We start from the raw sequence: 23,213 nt of genomic DNA, 5'->3' as shown, positions 1-23,213 counted from the left end.
GAATACAATGTTTGATTTCACCCCAGACCCCAAAACACACCCCATTCAAAACAGTTTCAACAGCCCCCCACCCGATGCAACTCAATATTAAGAAGGCATACAGTCAGTGTACAGCCCAATGCACTACCCCCAGGATCACAACAAGCCCCTCACACCTGGGACCACACACACACAATGTGAATGGAAATATATTATCATATTTTTATATATATTACAACCCATCACAAGAAAGGGTGTTGGTTATTTTAGTTTTACAAGTAACCTAAATAAAATAACCATGATTTGCAGATGTTTTTATTCACATCTCTGGCTATTAATAGATTGTGGAACTATGAAAAATAGGGAATAATGTTCCCAACACACCCACCTCACAGTTCCTACACAGACTCTGAGGCACCATGCAGGTCTGACACCAGAGGAGGCTGGTGGGAGGAGCTATAGGAGGACGGGCTCATTGTAATGGTTGGAATGGAATCAATGGAAGGTATCAACCACAAACACATGAAACCACATGTTTGACTGAGTTCCATTTATTCCATTCCAGACATCACAATGAGCCTGTCCTGCTATCGCCTCCCCCACCAGACTCCACTGCCTGACAACCATTCTATTGTCTTGAGGACTTTACAACCATTTGGTCTGATCAAAGAGCAGGACACCCTTTCAAATAGATACATCCTCTCAGCCTTGATGACTAAACTAATAAAAGACTAACACACACACCACAGTAATCAGATCATGGTGACTCCACAGTAATAACATTTCTAACTCATAAGTCACCAGGTGTGATTTACCTTTTGACAGATGAAACCCTACATCAACTACTAATGACTTATGGGAGGAAGTGAGCATTTCACATATTAAGATATAATACAAGGATAATTCCTTTGTGTGTTGCACTTAGTCAATTGAAAATGTGCTTAAAGTTTTGAAAAAACAGCCTTTTTGATGATCTGTTTTGAGTTTTGTATTAAGAGTTAAAAAATTTACCACATACTTGTGAAAATAGTACAAAAGTGATTATACAATCTATAATACATGGATACTTCCTTAAATGTACTTATTTTGTGTTATGCAATTATGTTATTGAAACAGAATAAGTCTAATGAGAGAATAAATAAGTCAAGTCCAACCATTACCTCTCTCCTCTTTCACATCCCTCTATCATCACTCCATGGTTGTGTCCCAATAATCTCTCCTTCCTCCTGAAGTGTATCATTCCCTTCACTACTCCTCTCAAATGTAAAAAGCATTGGATTGGTGTTGGCATGGGGGTAGAGGGGAGTTTACATATACCAGTCATTTCCTTTGAAATACATGAAGGGAAGTGGACAAGTTCACACTTAGAAAGGAGATAATATTTCCACACCCCATGTGTCCTGATAACTACAGGAATGAAACCATATTGAGGTTGTCTGCTTTCTATACAGTTTGATGGGAGAGAGAGAGACAGAGAGAGAGACAGAGAGAGAGACAGAGAGAGAGGAGAGAGAGAGAGAGAGAGAGACAGACAGAGACAGAGACAGAGACAGAGACAGAGAGAGAGAGAGAGAGAGAGAGAGAGAGAGAGAGAGAGAGAGAGAGAGAGAGAGAGAGATGGGACATCAGGTAAAGTTCTGGAGATGAGGGAATATGTGTGCAGAAAGAAACCCTCCAGTATGGTTAACCACAGTTAGGCCCAGTATGGACTATCAATACAAGTGACCATTTAGAATGTGACCCAGTTCAATGGGTCTTAACAGAACTGGGGGATGTCAGCCATGAAGTTGTCTAAACACAACTGGAATATAATTTGTTTCTGATTCATTGTTAATGGATTTTCAATTAGGAACACAGGGGGAAAACCTAACACAACACCACACATAACACACAACCAATAAAAACACAAAGGGGGAGGAAACCACTAAAGTCATTACCATATTGTCATTTTCTAATGACAGGGAGAAAACATGTAAAATCTAGAAGACTACTTTAGATCTGGTCAGAAGAAGCCTAGTGCACTATGCAGGGAACAGGGAGAGATTTGGGACAGAGACAGTAACTCCTGGATGGAAATCTTCATTCTAATGACAGTGAGCAAATCTCCAATCTCCACCCTATTCCCTATGTAGTGCACTACTTTAGATCTGGTCAGAAGTAGCCTAGTGCACTACGTAGGGAACAGGGTGTCATTTGGGCCAGAGTCAGTAACTCCCCTGGGTATGAATTCTCTCTCTATCTTATCTGTCTTCTATATTATGTTCTCCTCTCCTCCTCTCTTCACTCTATTCTATCATCCACACCACATGCCAGCTTCAACACAATCCATTTACAAGTTAAAGACACCTTGGAATAAATAGCAAAGGAAAACTACTACTAGATGTATTTTTTATTTCCCATCACCATGAATCATATTTAATAACTGAACAGTAGCAGACCTAACTTCATCTGTTCCTGACTCTGGGTAGTGGATTAAAAAGACCATCAATCTCCAATGATATTAAAGTACAATTTTGAACATTACTGATATACTGAGTGACAAGTCAAGATAGCTGATGTTTTTATTGTTTGGTTAATAGCACCACCTGCAGGACAGGTTTCATGTTGCTTGACTGAGCAGGATGGGAGAATGAAAGATGCCAAATTTAGGGTCGGATTTCCGGACATCTCCATTGAACATGCTTTTTAGTCTAGGACTAGGCTTAATCTGTGTCCGGGAAACCTGCCCATATAGTTTAAGTAGAAAGTAAGTTATTCCAGCTTGTAGTTGTCCTTGGGAATTTCCTTTGTTCATGGACCATTTTCCATGTAGCTCCAGGTGACAGAGAACACATCAATTAGGGCCGAGACTACAAGCTGTTCAATGATACTGAGGAAAATTACATAGAGACAGAGAACCAATTGAGAAAACATTTCAATGGTTCTGAATGACAACCAACATACATTAACGGCAAACATCATGATTAATGTAAATGTAGCCAATTAAAACATTGCAATTGATAAAAATACGTTATTACGTTTTAATTACACTCTGAAGATTAAATCAGTCAGACAATAATAATTGTACAGAAAAACAGCATTTTTATCTGCGGACCATCACCACCAGCACGACTAGTATCTATGTGGACCCTACTACAGTTTAACCAGCTTAGCTATAGACTACACCAGCATGACTAGTATCTATGTGGACCCTACTACAGTTTAACCAGCTCAGCTATAGACTACACCAGCATGACTAGTATCTATGTGGACCCTACTACAGTTTAACCAGCTCAGCTATAGACTACACCAGCATGACTAGTATCTATGTGGACCCTACTACAGTTTAACCAGCTCAGCTATAGACTACACCAGCATGACTAGTATCTATGTGGACTCTACTACAGTTTAACCAGCTCAGCTATAGACTACACCAGCATGACTAGTATCTATGTGGACCCTACTACAGTTTAACCAGCTCAGCAGTACCAGAGAGCCAAAACCCAGGATAGAGGGGCTGAGTGAATGTGGTCTGGACTCTGTGGAGGAGGGTCATTGTATCAGAGACAATGTAGAAGGACAGAGTACCTGCCTTGTGATCCAGGTACACTCCTACTCTGGAGGACTGAGGGCCTGATACTTTAGTCTCAACATTATTGTGTCTGAACCAATAACTACCACTAGAGCACACTAAACTCCAGGACTTGTCATTCTCTCCAAATGCACAATCTGTCTCTGTTTTGCTGATGTCTTTATATGAGACTGCTGTATAAACAAACCCCCTACTCCACTCCACCTCCCAGTAACAGCGTCCAGACAGACCCTCTCTACACAGAACCATCAAGTTGTTTGTGAATCTGTCTGGATGATCAGGATATGGTTGGACTTGGCCTGTATAGGTCACCTTTCTGTTCCCTTCAGACAGAGAGAGGTGTGTGTGTGCTGTGTTTGGGTCCAGTGTGAGCTGACAGGAATCTGGGAGAAGAGCAGAGCAGAGACCAATGAGGGGAGTTAGAACAATAAGTTAAGTCAGATACTGTATCTACCCTGTCTTAGATTAGAGCACAGCAGAGATCAAATCAGAGAAATATGAGGAGTCAGATAGATACCCAGTCTTTGATTAGATCTACTATTGCTATATATTTCTAGAGGGATTGTTAGGAGTGTCAGTAAAAAGAGACTGTTAGTTACTTCAGAATAAAGAGACTCACATTGTAAGAACTGTTCTCTGGTCTTGGGCTCTGGAGGCAGTACAACATCCATTATATTCACTACAGACACACAAACACATTCACAGAGAGAGGGAATGTTATCATCACACCATATTCCACATGTATATGACTAGTAGGGAACTTTCAATGGTCTAAAGTTGATGTTCTTATTATTTTCAACACACCTGTAGAGGAGATCTTGGTCCATTCTCCTTTAAGGACGTCTTCTAGTTTCTCTCTCAGTTCAGACACAGTCTTACTCACATCTCCAAAGTACTGAAGAGGACGGACAACGATGCTGGGTAAGTCTGAAGATACACTGGTACCGGAGAGAGACTGATAACTCTGGAGAGAGAGAGAGAGAGAGAACAGAACCAAATGATTGAGAGTTTCACATTGAGTTTTAATTTCATATCACATGTATCAAGGCAGTTGAGTTACCTGGAGGAAATGGATGTGATCCTCTGTGTGTGAGAGCTGCTCCAGCTCAGTGCTTCTCTTCCTCAGCTCAGCTATCTCCTGCTCCAGTTGCTCCAGGAGTCTTTCAGCTTGACTCACTTGAGCCTTCTCTTGGGCTCTGATCAGCTCCTTCACCTCAGAGCGCCTTCTCTCAATGGAGCAGATCAGCTCAGTAAAGATCTTGTCACTGTCCACCACTGCTGCCTGTGCAGAGCGCTGTTAAGAGAGAGAGAGAGAGAGACTTGTCTTACTTTAATGAGCCATCCTCATTACACTAACACCCCCACCCCCCCTCCTAAAAGCACATTGCGTGCCACCACAACCTCCGCACAATCACATTATCCAGTACCCAACACCACAGTACAATACACCAACCAGCACCACATTCCAACCGTCCATCCAACCCCTCCTCTCCAGCCGTACAGACAGCCCCCCTGAGCCCCCATACCTCCTGAAACATCTCCACACTGTTGATCATTTTGTACAACTCAAACTCAACCCTAAGGCGTCAACAGTAATGGCATTACCCTGGCAACACAGAAAAAACATGATGAACAGTCTGTCATTGCAGAAAACGGACACCCCTCCCCAACTCCCAGGTCAACCCGAGCCAACCAGCTATTGGTGTCCAGGGCTCCATGTAATACCCTCCACTGGACGACCCCTGACCTTTCCAGCACTGGGAGCTTATAGAGCACCCTCCACCCATACCCTGCCATGCTCTCAGCCCCCACAACCCCCTGCCACTGATGCCCCTTCACTCCCACTAAGCTCAGAGTGTCAAAAGTCAGTAAGTCCTCCAGACTCTCCTTCCAGTCCCCAGTCTCTGCTGTCACTTGCAGTGGTGGAAACGGTGGTGACCCCTCCTCAGGCTGCTCCAGCCCTCAGTACTGCAGCATAGAAATCAGAGACCCCTGCTGTATTGAGTCTCTCCTGCCGCATGATGAAGAGCTGCTGATCCAGCCCCAAACCACCAGCCCTCCTCAACAGAGCACATGCTGGTTCCCTCCAGCCCACCTCCGTACGGTACAGTAGCTTCTGTGCTGCTGAGTCAGAACGCTGCCACCCTGACCAGAAAAAAATTCACTAACTTGCGCTGCAGGTCCACAAGCAGACCACCGGGGGCGTTGAGAATGGCCAATTTAAGCCATAGAGAGGATGCCACCAAGTTGTTGATGATCAGCACCGCCCCTCTGTATGCCACTTGGGAGATGAGCCACCTCCACTTCGTCAGCCTCGACAACACCGCTTGTGAAACTCCTTCCCAGTTCTTCCTATCCCAACCCTCCGAGCCCAGATATACCCCAAGCATCTTGAGCCACTCACAGCCCCACTGCAACCCCCCTGGAAGCTGCGGAGGTGCCCTGTCCCTCCATGCCCCACATAACAGAGCCTCACTCTTGCCCCAGTTTACCTAAGCAGAAGACGCCCCCTCGTACACCCTCAAACTATTCTCCAGGGCCTGTAGGTTCTGCTCATCCCTAACCAACACAGACGTCATCAGCGTATGCTGACACTGCTATGCCTGTCCCCAACCCTATGCCTGGCTCCCACACTCCCCTGTAGCCTCCTGCGTAGCAGGCCCAGAAAGGGCTCAATAACAAGAGTGTATAGCTGCCCTGACAGAGGGCATCCTGGTGAATGCCCCTCCCTACCCAGACTGGCCTACTGAGCCCTCCCCCACACCTTGACCATACATGAAGCCCCAGCGTACAGCATTTGAACACAGGCCACAAAATTCTCCCCCACAACCAAAACAACACATTGAACAGATATTCATGGTCCACCCTATCAAAGGCTTTCTCCTGATTATGAACAGATTGTTTGTGATTGAGCGTCCTGGTACACAGTACGTTTGAGTCTGTTAACGAGGACCTTGGCAAAGACCTTATATTCCACACAGATCAATGCCACAGGCCTCCAGTTCTTTATGTCGCTCAAATCCCTATTTTGGGCAGGAGAGTCAAAGCCTCCTGTCTACAGCTTAGCGACAGCTCCCCCACCCCGACGCAGTCACACAACACACGTTCTGTCCAATAATTCCCCAGAACTTTTTATAAAAATCCACAGGCAGACCGTCTGAGAGACAGCAGCTGAGAGTTTGTGTAAGGCCAGGGAAATGTCAATTTGATTTCTCTGTGACAGAGAGAGTTTGTAAAGGTCTGTGAGCAGAACCTGAGAACACCCAGGATAATAATAATAATAATAATAATAATAATAATAATAATAATAATAATAATAATAATAATAATTGCCATTTAGCAGACGCTTTTATCCAAAGCGACTTACAGTCATGTGCATAAATTTTTACATATGCGTGGTCCCGGGGATCGAACCCACTACCCTGGCATTACAAGGGCCATGCTCTACAGAGGACCACAGAGTTCTGCCCTCTATAAATCAGAGTACACCTCCACAGCCGCAGCCTCATCTCCTCACAACAGAAGTTACCCACCCATCAGGCTCCCTCATCTCCCCCACAACAGAAGTTACCCACCCATCAGGCTCCCTCCTCTCCCCCACAACAGAAGTTACTCCCCCTTCTGCTGTCCCCACCTCTCCCAAAAAGCCTTGGAAGCTTGAGCAAAAAGTGACATCTTGGAAGAGCTTTCCATGGAATTTCCAATAGGACACCTGCCTGGGCCCTGGTGAAACAGAGAACTGACACCTGTACTAGGTGCAGACACATTTTGGAAAGCAAAGACAAGGAAATTGATTTGGGCTCTAACCACTAATAACCTACCCTTACACACCTCTTTTGCTACCCCTGCACTAAGATTTGTGCCATGGCATTTAAATGTTTTTGGTTTACATATTCCCCCAGTCTTTGCTGCCGTTCATGTTAAGGAAGTCTAACAGTGAAATCTCCATAAGAGGTGGGAGGGAAATCACCACAATCAGAAACCAGTAGAGAAGCCCATAAAGCCGCCATGCCAGAAAAAAACATCCATTTAAGCAGATTCTGAAGACATGCCCTTAAGTACCCATGAGCCATTTTCTCAGCCTATACCGCTTCCTGGGTGAGAGGACACTAAACCCCTCATTCTTCATCACGTGTTGTACTGACCTTACAGACCTTCCAGGATCAATCAAATAAGACTCCAGCAGAACCTTCTTTTTCCCCTTTAGTCTCCATCAGGAACCTAGAAAGTTCTCTCAGCGTATATACTGGGCCCTCAGCCTGACTGGCTGTCAGCTCTGGATCCAATGAGCCGTCTGAAAACGACACCGCCTTGTCCTCCGCTCCCGCAGACTCACCTCCCCCCTCTTCCTCCTCCTCCATTGGCACGGTACCGTCCTCCTCCTCCCCAGTCTCTGCCCCCCTGCACTTCCCCCCTGATCAGAGCCTCTTCCCCAATGACAGGCAATATTTCCTGGGATGAGCCCACCAAGCCTTTGCCCACCGGAGTCTCTGTTACTACAGAAACCTGCCTCAGCTCATGTAGCCCAGCTGCAACCCTCCCCACCACCGCTTTCTCCACGGCCTGCGCACCACCACTTGGCCATGCACTACTACTGTGTAGCTCAGTTGGTAGAGCATGGGGCTTGCAACGCCAGGGTTGTGGGTTCGTTTCCCATGGGGGGACAGTATGAAAATGTTTGCACTCACTAACTGTAAGTCGCTCTGGATAAGAGCATCTGCTAAATGACTAAAATGTAAAAAATGTACTCTCCTCCCTCCTGGTACCCCCGCCATTTATTTTGCAATTCTGAGTAATCACTACTTTAGTACGGATTAGTAAGGAAAAACCCTTTATTCAGTACTACTGCAGTTGCTTAATAATTCCAATAGATGGCAGCATAAGTCCATGAATGACATTTCAGAAGATTAGTTTAGTTCTCTCCCTGGATACACCACCACTCCACCTCACAGGAAAACTCCTGCCTGAGCTTTTTACTGTCCCTTTCCAAACTGCTAACGCAAGAGGAAGGACAAAAAAAGCATTTAACACATTACTGTGAAGTAATATAATGATGAGTCATGTTTATTATTAATAGACCCTCCCCCATCCCCAAAATCCCTTCCAACCCCCCCAACCCCGTCCAACCTCAATGACCCTACACATCTTTCCCTCTCTTCAACATACTTACAACAATATAACAACACATGCATGTATTTTCCTAGAACATTAATTGTCAAATTCATCAACCAGCATCGAGCACTCTGCCTTCTCACGCAAGCGAGGGGCATGTTGAGGTAAATATGCTAACCGCACGGTTGCATTATGTAATTTATTGGTGGGCTGGAAGATGCAGTGTTTTTTCTTTTCTATTCAGAGGCTATTTACTCCCAATATGAGATAATTTTATATAGAAGGTTTTTATAATGCATGTTTACTAGGGTTGAGGTTAGCGCATCTGAGTAGGGATTATTTGGGGTCAAGACCTGTCCTACCTATCAATCATATTGCTGCGTGTAGCCTATAACTGATGATCCCCACACTAGAAACACCGAAAACTATCTGTGCTAGCAAACCCTGTGTTCCACCACTCCCCTGTGTAACCTTGAGGTTTGTTAAGAAACAAACACTTGTCTACAAAAAGAGACATGTTTAACGGATTCCGCTTGGCACCCAGCCGAGAACACACGAAAACCACTTGCAAATTTACCAAAACTAACCAACTACTTGCGGTCTGTTCGTAAGCAATAAACGGAGGCAGATTAGCCACCACAACTCTTATCGAAAGAGGCGAAATCTGCACCAACACACCCCTCACAAAAATCCCACACAACAAGACAAACCTTTTTCATTAACACAACCACCGCCTTGTTCATTCTGGATGCAGAATGCAGATGTTCTGCTCCAACCTGTTCGCCGACCATGAGCAAAACTTCCTCCACACCTTTCTCCGGAACTCACCCGAAGCGACAGCATTTCTTCTCCACTCGGTTGAGGCCATCACGCCGCCCTAACAAACTACCCCTACTCCCCCCTCAACTCTAAACGAAAAACAGTGGAAACCAAGAAACAAACCCTCCACCATCAGAAAATACATTCAGAAAATACGCAAGAACCAAAAGAAAAAAGAATAGTAGCCCTCCTCACGAACCACAAAACTCTCACACCAACAACTTCTTGTTCTATGATATAATGGCGTTCCACAAACCAACGTTAATGGTGCATGCCGCCACCTACTGTGCTGGAGTGTGTGGTCAATCACGGTTTCCAACATTTCTAAATCCTCCTACCTAACTCAGTACTTCTGAGAAAATAAAAAAGAGCCCTACTAACTTCTAATAGACCCTCCCCCATCCCCTAAATCCCTTCCAAACCCCCCCAACCCCGTCCAACCTCAATGACCCTACACTTCAATCTTTCCCTCTCTTCAACATACTTACAACAATATAACAACACATGCTCCACCGTTTCATCGACCGTACCTTCCAGACACAAATCATTCACATGCTTGCCAACCAGATGTAATGACGAGTTCAATGTACAATGTTCTAAGCACAATCGAGAAAACACCACCTCTTCCTTCCTAATCTGACCTTTGAATCTTGGTCCACCGACATTTCCCCCAACTGGACTATAATATAAATCCATTATACTTTGTGATACAAAATGGGAAAAGGGGAAATTATAATAATACAAAAAACACCCTTCCAACTAACCCTACACTCATTAAATACCCACTACCCCATTCCACTACTTTGACCCTATCTGCTCCTGCACCATGCCAACGGCCTGGGAGGACGGGACACCACCACTCAACACACCCTGTAACTCTTCTGAAGTCTAATCTTGTATGCCCAAATACTTCTCTGCAGCTGCCACCACAATATCTATTTTCGGTGATTTACGTTCCATTTCTGCTGTACAGTTGATAACCATTGCTATGAACGCTAAGAAGCTAACTTTACTAAAGCAAATATCACTCGTTGGCCTATCCCTCTGTGCTGGCATATATCTACTACTCACAGGGATCCTCTCAGGATCTCTCACCCTTGACCCATCCTCCTCTACTTTCTTCACTGCCTCAGCATACGACACCTTCTGCACTACTCTGACTCTAGCCACCTCAACTTGCCTCTCTCGCACCGGACACTTCCAATCCCCAGCAACATGGGTATCCCAACAGTTGACACACACAACTTTATCCACCGAAACTACACAATCCTCTATCCCCTCCTGCACACTTCCCACATCTTGGAATCTCCCTCCTACAAACTGCTGCAACATGACCATAAATGTTGCACCTGAAACAGCACAGTGGATTCGGCACAAACTTTATTCACCAGAACAATCCTTTATCCCATTCTCTTCCACACACATAAAACATCTTGGAATTTCTCTCCCACAAACTGCTGCGAAATGACCATAAACGTTGCACCTGAATTTATGGATTTGGCACAAAAGCTCAAATCAAGATAACTGATATATCCTACCATGACTTTCTCTGTTAAAGACTCATAACTTAAAAGGACTGACTCCTCTGTTTCACCACGCTCACCACCAGGTCTGTGTTGCACCAAACGGCGGGAATCACAAACACCAGCAGTCTTCAACCTTAATTGCTCCACTTCTACACCTAACGCTACCCCAGAAATCACTCCTTTCAATGGTTCCCTGTTCCTAAGAGCAAAGCAAGAAACAGATCTTGACCCAAGTTGCGTTACACGGAGCGCCCACTCCCTCTGGTCAGAAGAAACACAAACAAATATCACAAGTCCACTACAGGTTACCTTCACTGATTCAACTGCACCCAACTCCTTTCCCACCCACCCTGAAACCACAAATGGATCTGCCAAAAGGTATGGATCCACTTTGTCCTACAATGTAACTCCTACTGCACCAGATTCTTCGTTATCAAGTCCATTGATGCCAGGCTCTGGTTCCGAGCTCTTCACCACACCTTCTACCTCACTTTACTCTCCCTCATTCATTTCCATTTCACCTCCAGAACTCAGTCTGGCGAATGGCTCACTCTGTTTGCACTTGAGTTATAACATTTGAAATGTCTCTATCCTTTGAAACTTTTGTGAGTGCAATGTTTACTGTTCATTTCTGGTGGTTTATTTCATTTTGTTTATTATCTATTTCACTTGCTTTGGCAATGTAAACATATGTTTCCCATGCCAATAAAGCCATTTGAATTGAGAGAGAGAGAGAGAGAGAGAGAGAGAGAGAGAGAGAGAGAGAGAGAGAGAGAGAGAGAGAGAGAGAATATAGAAAGAGAGAGAGAGAGCTCCATTTTAATGTATAGGGGACATGAGTCAGTCATGGTTACTCATGGTTATGTGATGAAGTAGCACCGCCTGCGATTTCAAAATCAGTGTCGGCCCTCGGCCCAATAGGGAATGTCCTCTTGGTGTAACGGTCAAGATGTTGCTTTCTCCCGTGGTAGACCTGGTTCATATCCCGTCGGTTACATTAAGCAGTCTATTCTCTGAAAAGAGTCCAGACAGCATGTTCCCAACAGTGGGGTCAGAGGGATTGGAGAGGGTCCCCTCTCTCACTCTCTCTCTCTCTGACTGGAGGAGAGAAGTGAAATGGTGTCTCCTCTGGTCAACAATACTCACCTTGAGAGACTTTACAGCCTGTTGGAGCTCCTTCAGGTCCTTCTCTCTCTCCTGGAACCTCTGCTGGAACTTCTGCTGACTCATCCCCAGCTGCCTCTGTGGAGAATCACTCTTTAATGAGCTATCAAGCTTTATTTGTCCAGTAGATCAATAGTATAGTAATGTGACATAGGGCACATAGAGAGGAAGGTCTAAAATCTTGAGGAAGTCCCTTTACCATATGACATTTTCTATGTTGCTATGTTAATTATTATAGTATTTATGGTAGGTGTACATGTATCAAGGGGTTGAGGCTGAACTTTGAACTCCTAAAAGGGCATTCGGAATGATAATAGTGTTTGACATCAGAAAATGGTGATACATTTGGATCAAACTCAATATACTCAAGGTTTGTGTTCATATTTGTTCTGCCGTGGATTGATTTCATTTGAATGATCTCATATTCAAACAGCCTTAGTTCCTACTGTATCTTTAATTCTTTGTTTATCAGACAGTCACCAACAAGTAGTTCTGGTCTTACCTGTTTCTCAGTCCTCTCTGCTGCAGCTGAAACTGTATCATGGCCTTTATGTTCATCCATTACACACAGCAGACAGATACACAACTGATCGGTACGACAGTAAACCTCCAGCAGTTTGTCATGATGAGAGCAGACATTCTCCTGTAGTTGTGCGGTGGCTTTGACCAGCTTGTGCTTCTTGAAAGCAGGAAATTCATAGTGAGGTTGGAGGTGAGTCTCACAGTAAGAGGCCAGACACACCAGACAGGACATGAGGGCTTTCTGCTTTCTGGTCCCATTGCAGAAATCACACGCCACATCTACAGGTCCAGCATAGCACAGAGCAGGAGGGGGAGCAGCCTGGAGTCCTGTCTTCTTCAGTTTCTCCACCATCTCAGCCAACATGTTATTTTTCCTCAGATTAGGCCTTGGAGTGAAGGTCTCTCTGCACTGAGGACAGCTATAGACACCTTTCAGAACATCCTGATCCCAGCAGCCCTCAATACAGCTCCTACAGTAATTGTGTCCACAGGGGATAGTGACCGGCTCCTTCAGTAGATCCAGACAGACAGAACAACAGAACTGGTCCTGGTCCAGCAGAACTCCCTGCTGAGCCATTTGGATGGTTGTTCACTCTCACACAGACAGACGACACAGAGACTCAGATCAGTTTCGTTTCCACAGAAGTGAGTTTTTGGGAGGGCGAGGACTTTCTGGATCTGCCAGATAGGTGAGGTTAGAGGGAGGGAGGGAGGGAGGGATAGAGAGAGAACTGCGTTCAACGTGGAGAGGGAGACAAATATTTTAGTTTCTAGGTTAGGGCCCTTCATTTGGAATAAATCTAACAAATATGAGTTGTTAGAATATATAAAGTGTAACAGTTCCTATGAAGTACATATTATAATTATTATAATAAGCTTCATAATGCCTTATAATACACTTATGTGTTATAACACTGATTATAAGTGTCTATAATAATTAATAAGTGGTTGTAATGGGGGGGTTTGATATTGATACAATATACTGTAGTTTAAATGAATACTGTATGTATTGACTGATCATTGAGAATGAGGTAATACTTTACATTACAGTGTGGTTATTACTGTTAGGCCTAGGGTCAGGGTTAGAGTTACTACATTCAGCAGTAACCCTTTGCTTTTCCAACAGTCTTGAAGGAGTTCCCACATTTGGCTGCTTTTTCTTCACTCTGCGGTCCGACTCATCCCAAACCATCTCAATTTGGTTGAGGTTGGGGGATTGTGGAGGCTAGGTCATCTGATGCAGCACTCCATCACTCTCATTCCAGGTAAAATAGCCCTTACACAGTCTGGAGGTGTGTTGGGTCATTGTCCTGTTGAAAAACAAATGATAGTCCCTGTCACGCCCTGACTCAGGGGACGCTTATATGTTGAGTCAGGGTGTGTATATTCCTTGTTGTGCTTGTTCTATGTTATAGGATCTAGTAGGTCTAGATCTATGTTGGCCGGTGTGGTTCCCAATCAGAGGCAGCTGTCGCTCGTTGTCTCTGATTGGGGACCATACTTAGGCAGCCTATTGGCACTAGTGGGTTGTGGGATCTTGTTCCGTATAAGGTATGTTGTTTGTGTCTATCTTGGACTTCACGTGTCGTTGGTGTATTGTTTTGTCGTTGTGTTTATTCGTTAAATAAACATGTATGCATATCACGCTGCGCCTTGGTCTGACCCGTCTATGAACGAACGTGACAGAAGATCCCACCAAACAAGGACCAAGCAGCGTGCCCAGAAGGAGCAAACACCGGGGATTCAATATCTAGGACTAAAAAGAGAAGACGTTTTATAATCAGAGTTCTTTGTATCTCTTCTTAGTCAGACAGAACCCCCCCACATCTTATAGGTGGACGGGGTTATGAACATATCCAATGAATTCTTTCTCGTACCAGACAAAATGAAACTGCCTTTCAGCAGGAAAAGCTTCTCTAAATCAAATCAAATCAAATTTTATTTGTCACATACACGTGTTTAGCAGATGTTATAGCGGGTGTAGCGAAATGCTTGTGCTTCTAGCTCCGACAGTGCAGTAATATCTAACAAGTAATATCTAACAATTTCACAACATATACCCTATACACACAAATCTAGTAAGGAATGGAACTGAAGAATACAGTGAGGGAAAAAAGTATTTAATCCCCTGCTGATTTTGTACGTTTGCCCACTGACAAAGAAATGATCAGTCTATAATTTTAATGGTAGGTTTATTTGAACAGTGAGAGACAGAATAACAACAAACAAATCCAGAAAAACGTATGTCAAAAATGTTATTAATATATTTGCATTTTAATGAGGGAAATAAGTATTTGACCCCCTCTCAATCAGAAAGATTTCTGGCTCCCAGGTGTCTTTTATACAGGTAACGAGCTGAGATTAGTATCACACTCTTAAAGGGAGTGCTCCTAATCTCAGCTTGTTACCTGTATAAAAGACACCTGTCCACAGAAACAATCAATCAATCAGATTCCAAACTCTCCACCATGGCCAAGACCAAAGAGCTCTCCAAGGATGTCAGGGACAAGATTGTAGACCTACACAAGGCTGGAATGGGCTACAAGACCATCGCCAAGCAGCTTGGTGAGAAGGTGACAACAGTTGGTGTGATTATACGCAAACGGAAGAAACACAAAATAACTGTCAATCTCCCTCGGGCCTGGGGCTCCATGCAAGATCTCACCTCGTGGAGTTGCAATGATCATGAGAACGGTGAGGAATCAGCCCAGAACTACACGGGAGGATCTTGTCAATGATCTCAAGGCAGCTGGGACCATAGTCACCAAGAAAACAATTGGTAACACACTACGCCGTGAAGGACTGAAATCCTGCAGCGCCCACAAGGTCCCCCTGCTCAAGAAAGCACATATACAGGGCCATCTGAAGTTTGCCAATGAACATCTGAATGATTCAGAGGAGAACTGGGTGAAAGTGTTGTGGTCAGATGAGACCAAAATGGAGCTCTTTGGCATCAACTCAACTCACCGTGTTTGGAGGAGGAGGAATGCTGCCTATGACCCCAAGAACACCATCCCCACTGTCAAACATGGAGGTGGGAAACATTATGCTTTGGGGGGTGTTTTTCTGCTGAGGGGACAGGACAACTTCACCGCATCAAAGGGACGATGGACGGGGGCCATGTACCGTCAAATCTTGGGTGAGAACCTCCTTCCCTCAGCCAGGGCATTGAAAATGGGTCGTGGATGGGTATTCCAGCATGAAAATGACCCAAAACACACGGCCAAGGCAACAAAGGAGTGGCTCAAGAAGAACCACATTAAGGTCCTGGAGTGGCCTAGCCAGTCTCCAGACCTTAATCCCATAGAAAATCTGTGGAGGGAGCTGAAGGTTTGAGTTGCCAAACGTCAGCCTCGAAACCTTAATGATTGGAAAAGATCTGCAAAGAGAAGTGGAACAAAATCCCTCCTGAAATGTGTACAAACCTGGTGGCCAACTACAAGAAACTTCTGACCTCTGTGATTGCAAACGAGGGTTTTGCCACCAAGTACTAAGTCATGTTTTGCAGAGGGGTCAAATACTTATTTCCCTCATTAAAATGCAAATCAATTTATAACATGTGTTTTTCTGGATTTTGTTGTTGTTATTCTGTCTCTCACTGTTCAAATAAACCTACCATTAAAATTATAGACTGATCATGCCTTTGTCAGTGGGCAAACGTACAAAATCAGCAGGGGATCAAATACTTATTTCCCTCACTGTATATACATATATGGACAAGTAATGACAGAGCGGCATGGACTAAGATACAGTAGAATATTATAGAATATGATACAGTTTATACATATGAGATGAGTAGTGCAAGATATGTAAACATTATTAAAGTGACTAGTGTTCCATTTCTTAAAGTGGCCAGTGATTTCAATAGGCAGCAGCAGCCTCTAATGTGCTAGTGATGGCTATTTATCAGTCTGATGGCCTTGAGATAGAGGCTGTTTTTCATTCTCTCGGTCCCAGCTTTGATGCACCTGTACTGACCTCGCCTTCTGGATGATAGCGGGGTGAACAGGCAGTGGCTCGGGTGGTTGATGTCCTTGATTATCTTTTTGGCCTTCCTGTGACATCGGGTGCTGTAGGTGTCTTGGAGGGCGGGTAGTTTGCCCCTGGTAATGTGTTCGGCAGACCGCACCACCCTCTGGAGAGCCCTGCAGTTGCGGGCGGTGCAGTTGCCATACCAGGCGGTGATACAGCCTGACAGGATGCTCTCAATTGTGCATCTGTAAAGGTTTGTGAGGGTTTTAGGTGCCAAGCCAAATTTCTTCAGCCTCCTGAGGTTGAATTGGCTCTGTTGCGCCTTCTTCACCACACTGTCTGCATGGGTGGACCATTTCAGTTTGTCAGTGATGTGTACACCAAGGAACTTGAAGCTTTCCACCTTTTCCACTGCGGTCCCGTCGATGTGGATATTTTGAACCAAACAAACTGCTAAATCTTCCAGTCTACATCACAAAACAAACACTGGCTGCAGTATATGTCTAACCAACACATACCAACATTTGAATTACACTCAGAAACCCAGATTTTACTCAATGCCATTGACCCAATGCTATTGAAATGACAAAGAAATCCCGCAAATAGCCCAATTACAATGGTTTGTCGTCTTAACATCAAATCAAATCAAATCAAATCAAATCAAATTTTATTGGTCACATGCGCCGAATACAACAAGTGCAGACATTACAGTGAAATGCTTACTTACAGCCCTTAACCAACAGTGCGTTTATTTTAAACAAAAAAGTAAGAATAAAACAACAACAAAAAAAAAAAAAAAAGAGTTGAGAAAAACAAAGAGCAGAAGTAAAATAAAGGGACAGGAGGGAGGCTATATATACAGGGGGTAACGGTGCAGAGTCAATGTGCGGGGGCACCGACTAGTTGAGGTAGTTGAGGTAATATGTACATGTGGGTAGAGTTAAAGTGACTATGCATAAATACTTAACAGAGTAGCAGCAGCGTAAAAAGGATGGGGTGGGGGGGCAGTGCAAATAGTCCGGGTAGCCATGATTAGCTGTTCAGGAGTCTTATGGCTTGTGGGTAGAAGCTGTTGAGAAGTCTTTTGGACCTAGACTTGGCACTCCGGTACCGCTTGCCGTGCGGTAGCAGAGAGAACAGTCTATGACTAGGGTGGCTGGAGTCTTTGACAATTTTGAGGGCCTTCCTCTGACACCGCCTGGTATAGAGGTCTTGGATGGCAGGGAGCTTTGCCCCAGTGATGTACTGGGCCGTACGCACTACCCTCTGTAGTGCCTTGCGGTCAGAGGCCAAGCAGTTGCCATACCAGGCGGTGATGCAACCAGTCAGGATGCTCTCGATGGTGCAGCTGTAGAATTTTTTGAGGATCTGAGGACCCATGCCAAATCTTTTTAGTCTCCTGAGGGGGAATAGGCTTTGTCGTGCCCTCTTCACGACTGTCTTGGTGTGCTTGGACCATGATAGTTCGTTGGTGATGTGGACACCAAGGAACTTGAAGCTCTCAACCTGTTCCACTACAGCCCCGTCGATGAGAATGGGGCGTGCTCAGTCCTCTTTTTTTTCCTGTAGTCCACAATCATCTCCTTTGTCTTGGTCACGTTGAGGGAGAGGTTGTTGTCCTGGCACCACACGGCCAGATCTCTGACCTCCTCCCTATAGGCTGTCTCATCGTTGTCGGTGATCAGGCCTACCACTGTTGTGTCGTCGGCAAACTTAATGATGGTGTTGGAGTCGTGCCTGGCCATGCAGTCATGGGTGAACAGAGAGTACAGGAGGGGACTGAGCACGCATCTGATCCATAATGAAATTCCTGCACTTCCTCACCATAGCACCTCAATGATAATACATTTAATGGAAACCCTGAATTGGCTTTGTACAATGTTACAAGTTACGTCTATAAATTCCAGTCCTTATGGGCAGTTTATTCCTTAAACCTTATCTCTATCACATGACCCATCAACGGCACCAACTTCTAAAGCTTTTATTTATTGTTTCTCACACCCAACGTACGTCTACGTTTTGGGGTTAACATATTGTATACTAATAATATTCCAATTATTACTTTATCAAATCTCTAGTAATCGCTTAAACACACATAAAATTCATCACATTTTCATATATTCACATAATCCATATAGAACGTTAGAAATCCTTAAGTACTCACATCAAACAATCCCTTCTTTTTTTAAACGATTCTCAATCGACACAAATGAACTTCTCCAAACATACTCCCAGCGGAACCAAAAAACAGACTGTAGTTTCCAGGACCCTGCCCTGCCTGTCATGGGATCCTCCCAGAAAATACAGACTTTTCCACAACTCTCTAAAATAACCTCACGCTCTCCATACCACTCCTTGATATTCTATGACCTAACTCTGTGATATATCGAAACTTCTTATCGAAACTTATATCAAATTATCATACACATTTATATAATTTATTATGCACCCTTCAGATTAAAAGTACTTTCTGCTGTTTGTTCATAAAATAGCCTATGTTGTTCCATTCCATTACTTAACTTCGTTAGCAGACTTTTTCTCCTAATTAATTATATTTCCAGGTCATCGTGCGCTCATTAAATCGCATGCTTGATACGCCTCTTTCATATAATCTAAATCCCATTTCGTGTTGCTTACGGCGATATTGCCAATTATATATTTTCACGCTATCTGTAATTTATCCCTTTTAAAAATCCCTTCTTGAGGATACTCATTATCTGTCCATGCTGCTACATCACTGAGATGTGGTTCCCCAGAGACAAATCCTAATTTACTTAACATCCATTCGCCCATTCTCTGATTTTCGATACTTTTAGTACAGACTTGTTTAAAATACTGATTTGTCTGTAATAATTTAGTCATTTCCTTTCTCTCTCTTCGAGTTAAATGAAGCTCTGATTTATTCTTGTGATTGTCTTGCCAGATTCCAGTCTACTGAGTTGACACTATAGTTTTTATTATTAGTTCATGCAATATTAGTAATCAAATACTTGAATCAAATCCCCAACTTGATCTTTATTAAAATTTTGTTTGCCTGATTTGTCATTGGTGCCATGATTCAACATGCTCGTTTTGAGTAATTCACAAAGGACTAATTCTGTACTTCTTTTTATGATGATTTACCACACCAAAGGCCCGTAACCTATCTCTTTATAATGTCTCTATACACTAAGGGATACCTGCGCCCAATCTTTTTATAATGTACTTTAAACATAATGGAATAACACCCACTCTGACATTCAGAGACTCGTCCCGAAGCCATTACACATTAAGGGAAGTCCTGCGCCCACTCTGTTTATAATGCCATTACACATTAAGGGAAGTCCTGCGCCCACTCTGTTTATAATGCCATTACACATTAAGGGAAGTCCTGCGCCCACTCTGTTTATAATGCCATTACACATTAAGGGAAGTCCTGCGCCCACTCTGTTTATAATGCCATTACACATTAAGGGAAGTCCTGCGCCCACTCTGTTTATAATGCCATTACACATTAAGGGAAGTCCTGCACCCACTCTGTTTATAATGCCATTACACATTAAGGGAAGTCCAGCGCCCACTCTGTTTATAATGTCATTACACATTAAGGGAAGTCCTGCGCCCACTCTGTTTATCCTCTGTTGCTTTTTTACTCATTACTCTGAACACACCCTATTTTGAATCATAGCACCATGTCATTGTCTAATTTGATATTTCTCCTTACATATGTTTACATACTTGAAAACCACTAATCTATTCCCCTAAAATAAAATATTGAATTTTAAACGTTCGTTACAGCTCAGCTTTACCACAGATAAGCAGAATTTGACAATCAATATAATGAAAGTCTGCTGGTCTCCTGAGTGGTGCAGTGGTCTAAGGCGCTGCATCGCAGTGCTAACTGTGTCACTAGAGATCCTGGTTCGAATCCAGGCTCTGTCGCAGCCGGCCGCGACCGGGAGACTCATGGGCGGCGCACAATTGGCCCAGTGTCGTCCAGGGTAGGGGAGGGAATGGCCGGCAGGGATGTAGCTCAGTTGATAGAGCATGGCGTTTGCAACACCAGGGTTGTGGGTTCGATTACCACGGGGGGCCAGTATAAAAATATATATATATATATGTATTCACTAAATGTTAGTCGCTCTAAGAGCGTCTGCTAAATATGTAAAATGTAAAATGCTTCCCTGTTATTTCAGCTGTAAACTGTATCCTGTTCATTTAGATGCCAATCTGTTACGACGAGTTCCTCTGGTATCAAGTAATTCATGATGCAAGAAGATATTTAACACTTAGATGGAGTTGATGCAAAGTATTTAATTGATTACGGTACCGGGTTCGTATAACAAACGGCACGTGCTTTGCCTCTTGTCATCCGAACTCTGGACAAAGGAAATCTCTCAGTTTATATATTTCATGTTACACGTTTCTTCAACAACATCTGGTAACCATCAGTGGGCACTCCCCACTCTGATGTTATTACCTTGTACCCCAAGTCAGTATATTCCATCTAGCAATCATTCTAAGATAAACCCTAGTAAGCTCCCTCGAGATAATGGAATCCTTGGCATTCAGACTCTGTGGCACCATGTGGCACCAAGAGTTACCTATCTAACAGATTTAACTTAGTTCCCACAACACTATGACAAGACGTTATATCACTTTACATTAGTGTGGTTATTACTGTTAGGCCTAGGGTCAGGGTTAGAGTTACTACATTCAGCAGTAACCCTAACCCTAGCCATATCTAGGACTAAAAAGAGAAGACGTTTTATAATCAGAATTCTTTGTATCTCTTCTTAGTCAGACAGAAACCCCCCACATCTTATAGGTGGACGGGGTTATGAACATATCCAATGAATTGTTTTCTGCAACCAGATGAAATGAAACTGCCTTTCAGCAGGAAAAGCTTCTCTAATAATCCTAACCATTGCTGGGTGTCTTCAGAGACTGAGGTATAGAGACACACTGTCAAGTCAAATCATCTGGCTGTGCTTTCATGTCAAAACATTTATTATTTTCTATTCATAAAATTATATTCTATTATATTCTTTGATAACATATTCTATCCATAGGCTCCACTCTGTATAGTGTTAATGATGACTGTTTGTTCTGTACATTGATTGAAAGGTTAGGACTATCTCACTGTATTCACTGTTTAAATCCCAAGAGACCAGGAGACCTAAAGGAAGCCTTCAACACTGTATCCCTTCATCCAGTCATAGTAAACAACCTCTGTCTGTCTGTCTGTAAACACAGCCAACTTTTCTACGGTGGTTGTTGTTGCTATCAGTGCTGCACAGCTATTTTCAGGTCTCTCCAGAGATGGTTGATCGGGTTCAACTCCAGGATCTGGCTGGACCACTCAAGGACATTCAGAGACTTGTCCCGAAGCCACTCCTGCGTCTTGGCTGTGTGCTTAGGGTTGGTGTCTTGTTGGAAGTTGAACCTTCGCCCCAGTCTGAGATCCTGAGCGCTCTGAAGCAGGTTTTCATCAAGGATCTCTCTGTACTTTGGTCTGTTCATTTTTCCCTCGATCCTGGCTATTCTCCCAGTCCGTGCCTCTGAAAAACATCCCCACAGCCTGATGCTGCCACCACCATGCTTCACCATAGGGATGGTGCCATGTTTTCTACAGACGTGACGTTGGCATTCAGGCCAAAGAGTTCAATCTTGGTTTCATCAGACCAGAGAATCTTCTTTCTCATGGTCTGAGAGTACTTTAGGATCCTTTTGGCAAACTCCAAGCGGGCTGTCATGTGTCTTTTACTGAGGAGTGGCTTCCGTCTGGCCACTCTACCATAAAGGCCTAATTGGTGGAGTGCTGCAGAGGTGGTTGTCCTTCTGGAAGTTTCTCCCATCTCCACAGAGGAACTCTGGAGCTCTGTCAGAGTTACCAGAGGGTTCTTGGTCACTTCCCTGACCAAGGCCCTTCTCCCCCGATGCTCAGTTTGGCCAGGCGGCCAGCTCTAGGAAGAGTCTTGGTGGTTACAAACTTCTTCCATTTAAGAATGATTGAGGCCATTGTGATCTTGGGGACCTTCAATGTTGCAGAAATGTTTTGGGACCCTTCCCCAGATCTGTGCCTCAACACAATCCTGTCACAGAGCTCTACGGACTCTTCACCCTCATGGCTTGGTTTTTGCTCTGACATGCACTGTCAACTGTGGGACCTTATATAGACAGCTGTGTGCCTTTACAAATCATGTCCAATCAATTGAATTTACCACAGGTGGACTCCAATCAAGTTCATCTCAAGGATGATCAATGGAAACAGGATGCACCTGAGCTCAATTTTGAGTCTCATAGAAAAGGGTCTGAATACTTATGTAAATAAGGTATTTCTGTCTTGTATTTTCAATAAGTGTGTAAAAATAAAAACCTGTTTTCGCTTTGTCATTATGTGGTATTGTGGGTAGAGTGATGAGGAAAATGTTTTATTTAATCAATTTTAGAATAAGGCTGTAACGTAATAAAATGTTGAAAAAGTCAAAGGGTCTGAATATTTTCCGAATGCACTGTATGGCAGCTAGAAATCAAAACTGGATGGTCTTCAGAGATAGATGGGAGGG

At 43.8% G+C, this 23,213-nt stretch overlaps 1 pseudogene; it reads right to left on the bottom strand.

Moving 5' to 3' along the window:
* Positions 1 to 2,563: 2,563 nt before the first annotated feature.
* Positions 2,564 to 13,384, bottom strand: LOC123483225 (annotated as a pseudogene).
* Positions 13,385 to 23,213: the final 9,829 nt, after the last annotated feature.

This window comes from Coregonus clupeaformis, unplaced genomic scaffold (genome assembly GCF_020615455.1).
Source record: "Coregonus clupeaformis isolate EN_2021a unplaced genomic scaffold, ASM2061545v1 scaf0048, whole genome shotgun sequence".
In the NCBI taxonomy this organism is placed as follows: domain Eukaryota; kingdom Metazoa; phylum Chordata; class Actinopteri; order Salmoniformes; family Salmonidae; genus Coregonus; species Coregonus clupeaformis.
This window is presented reverse-complemented; position numbering and strand designations above follow the sequence as displayed.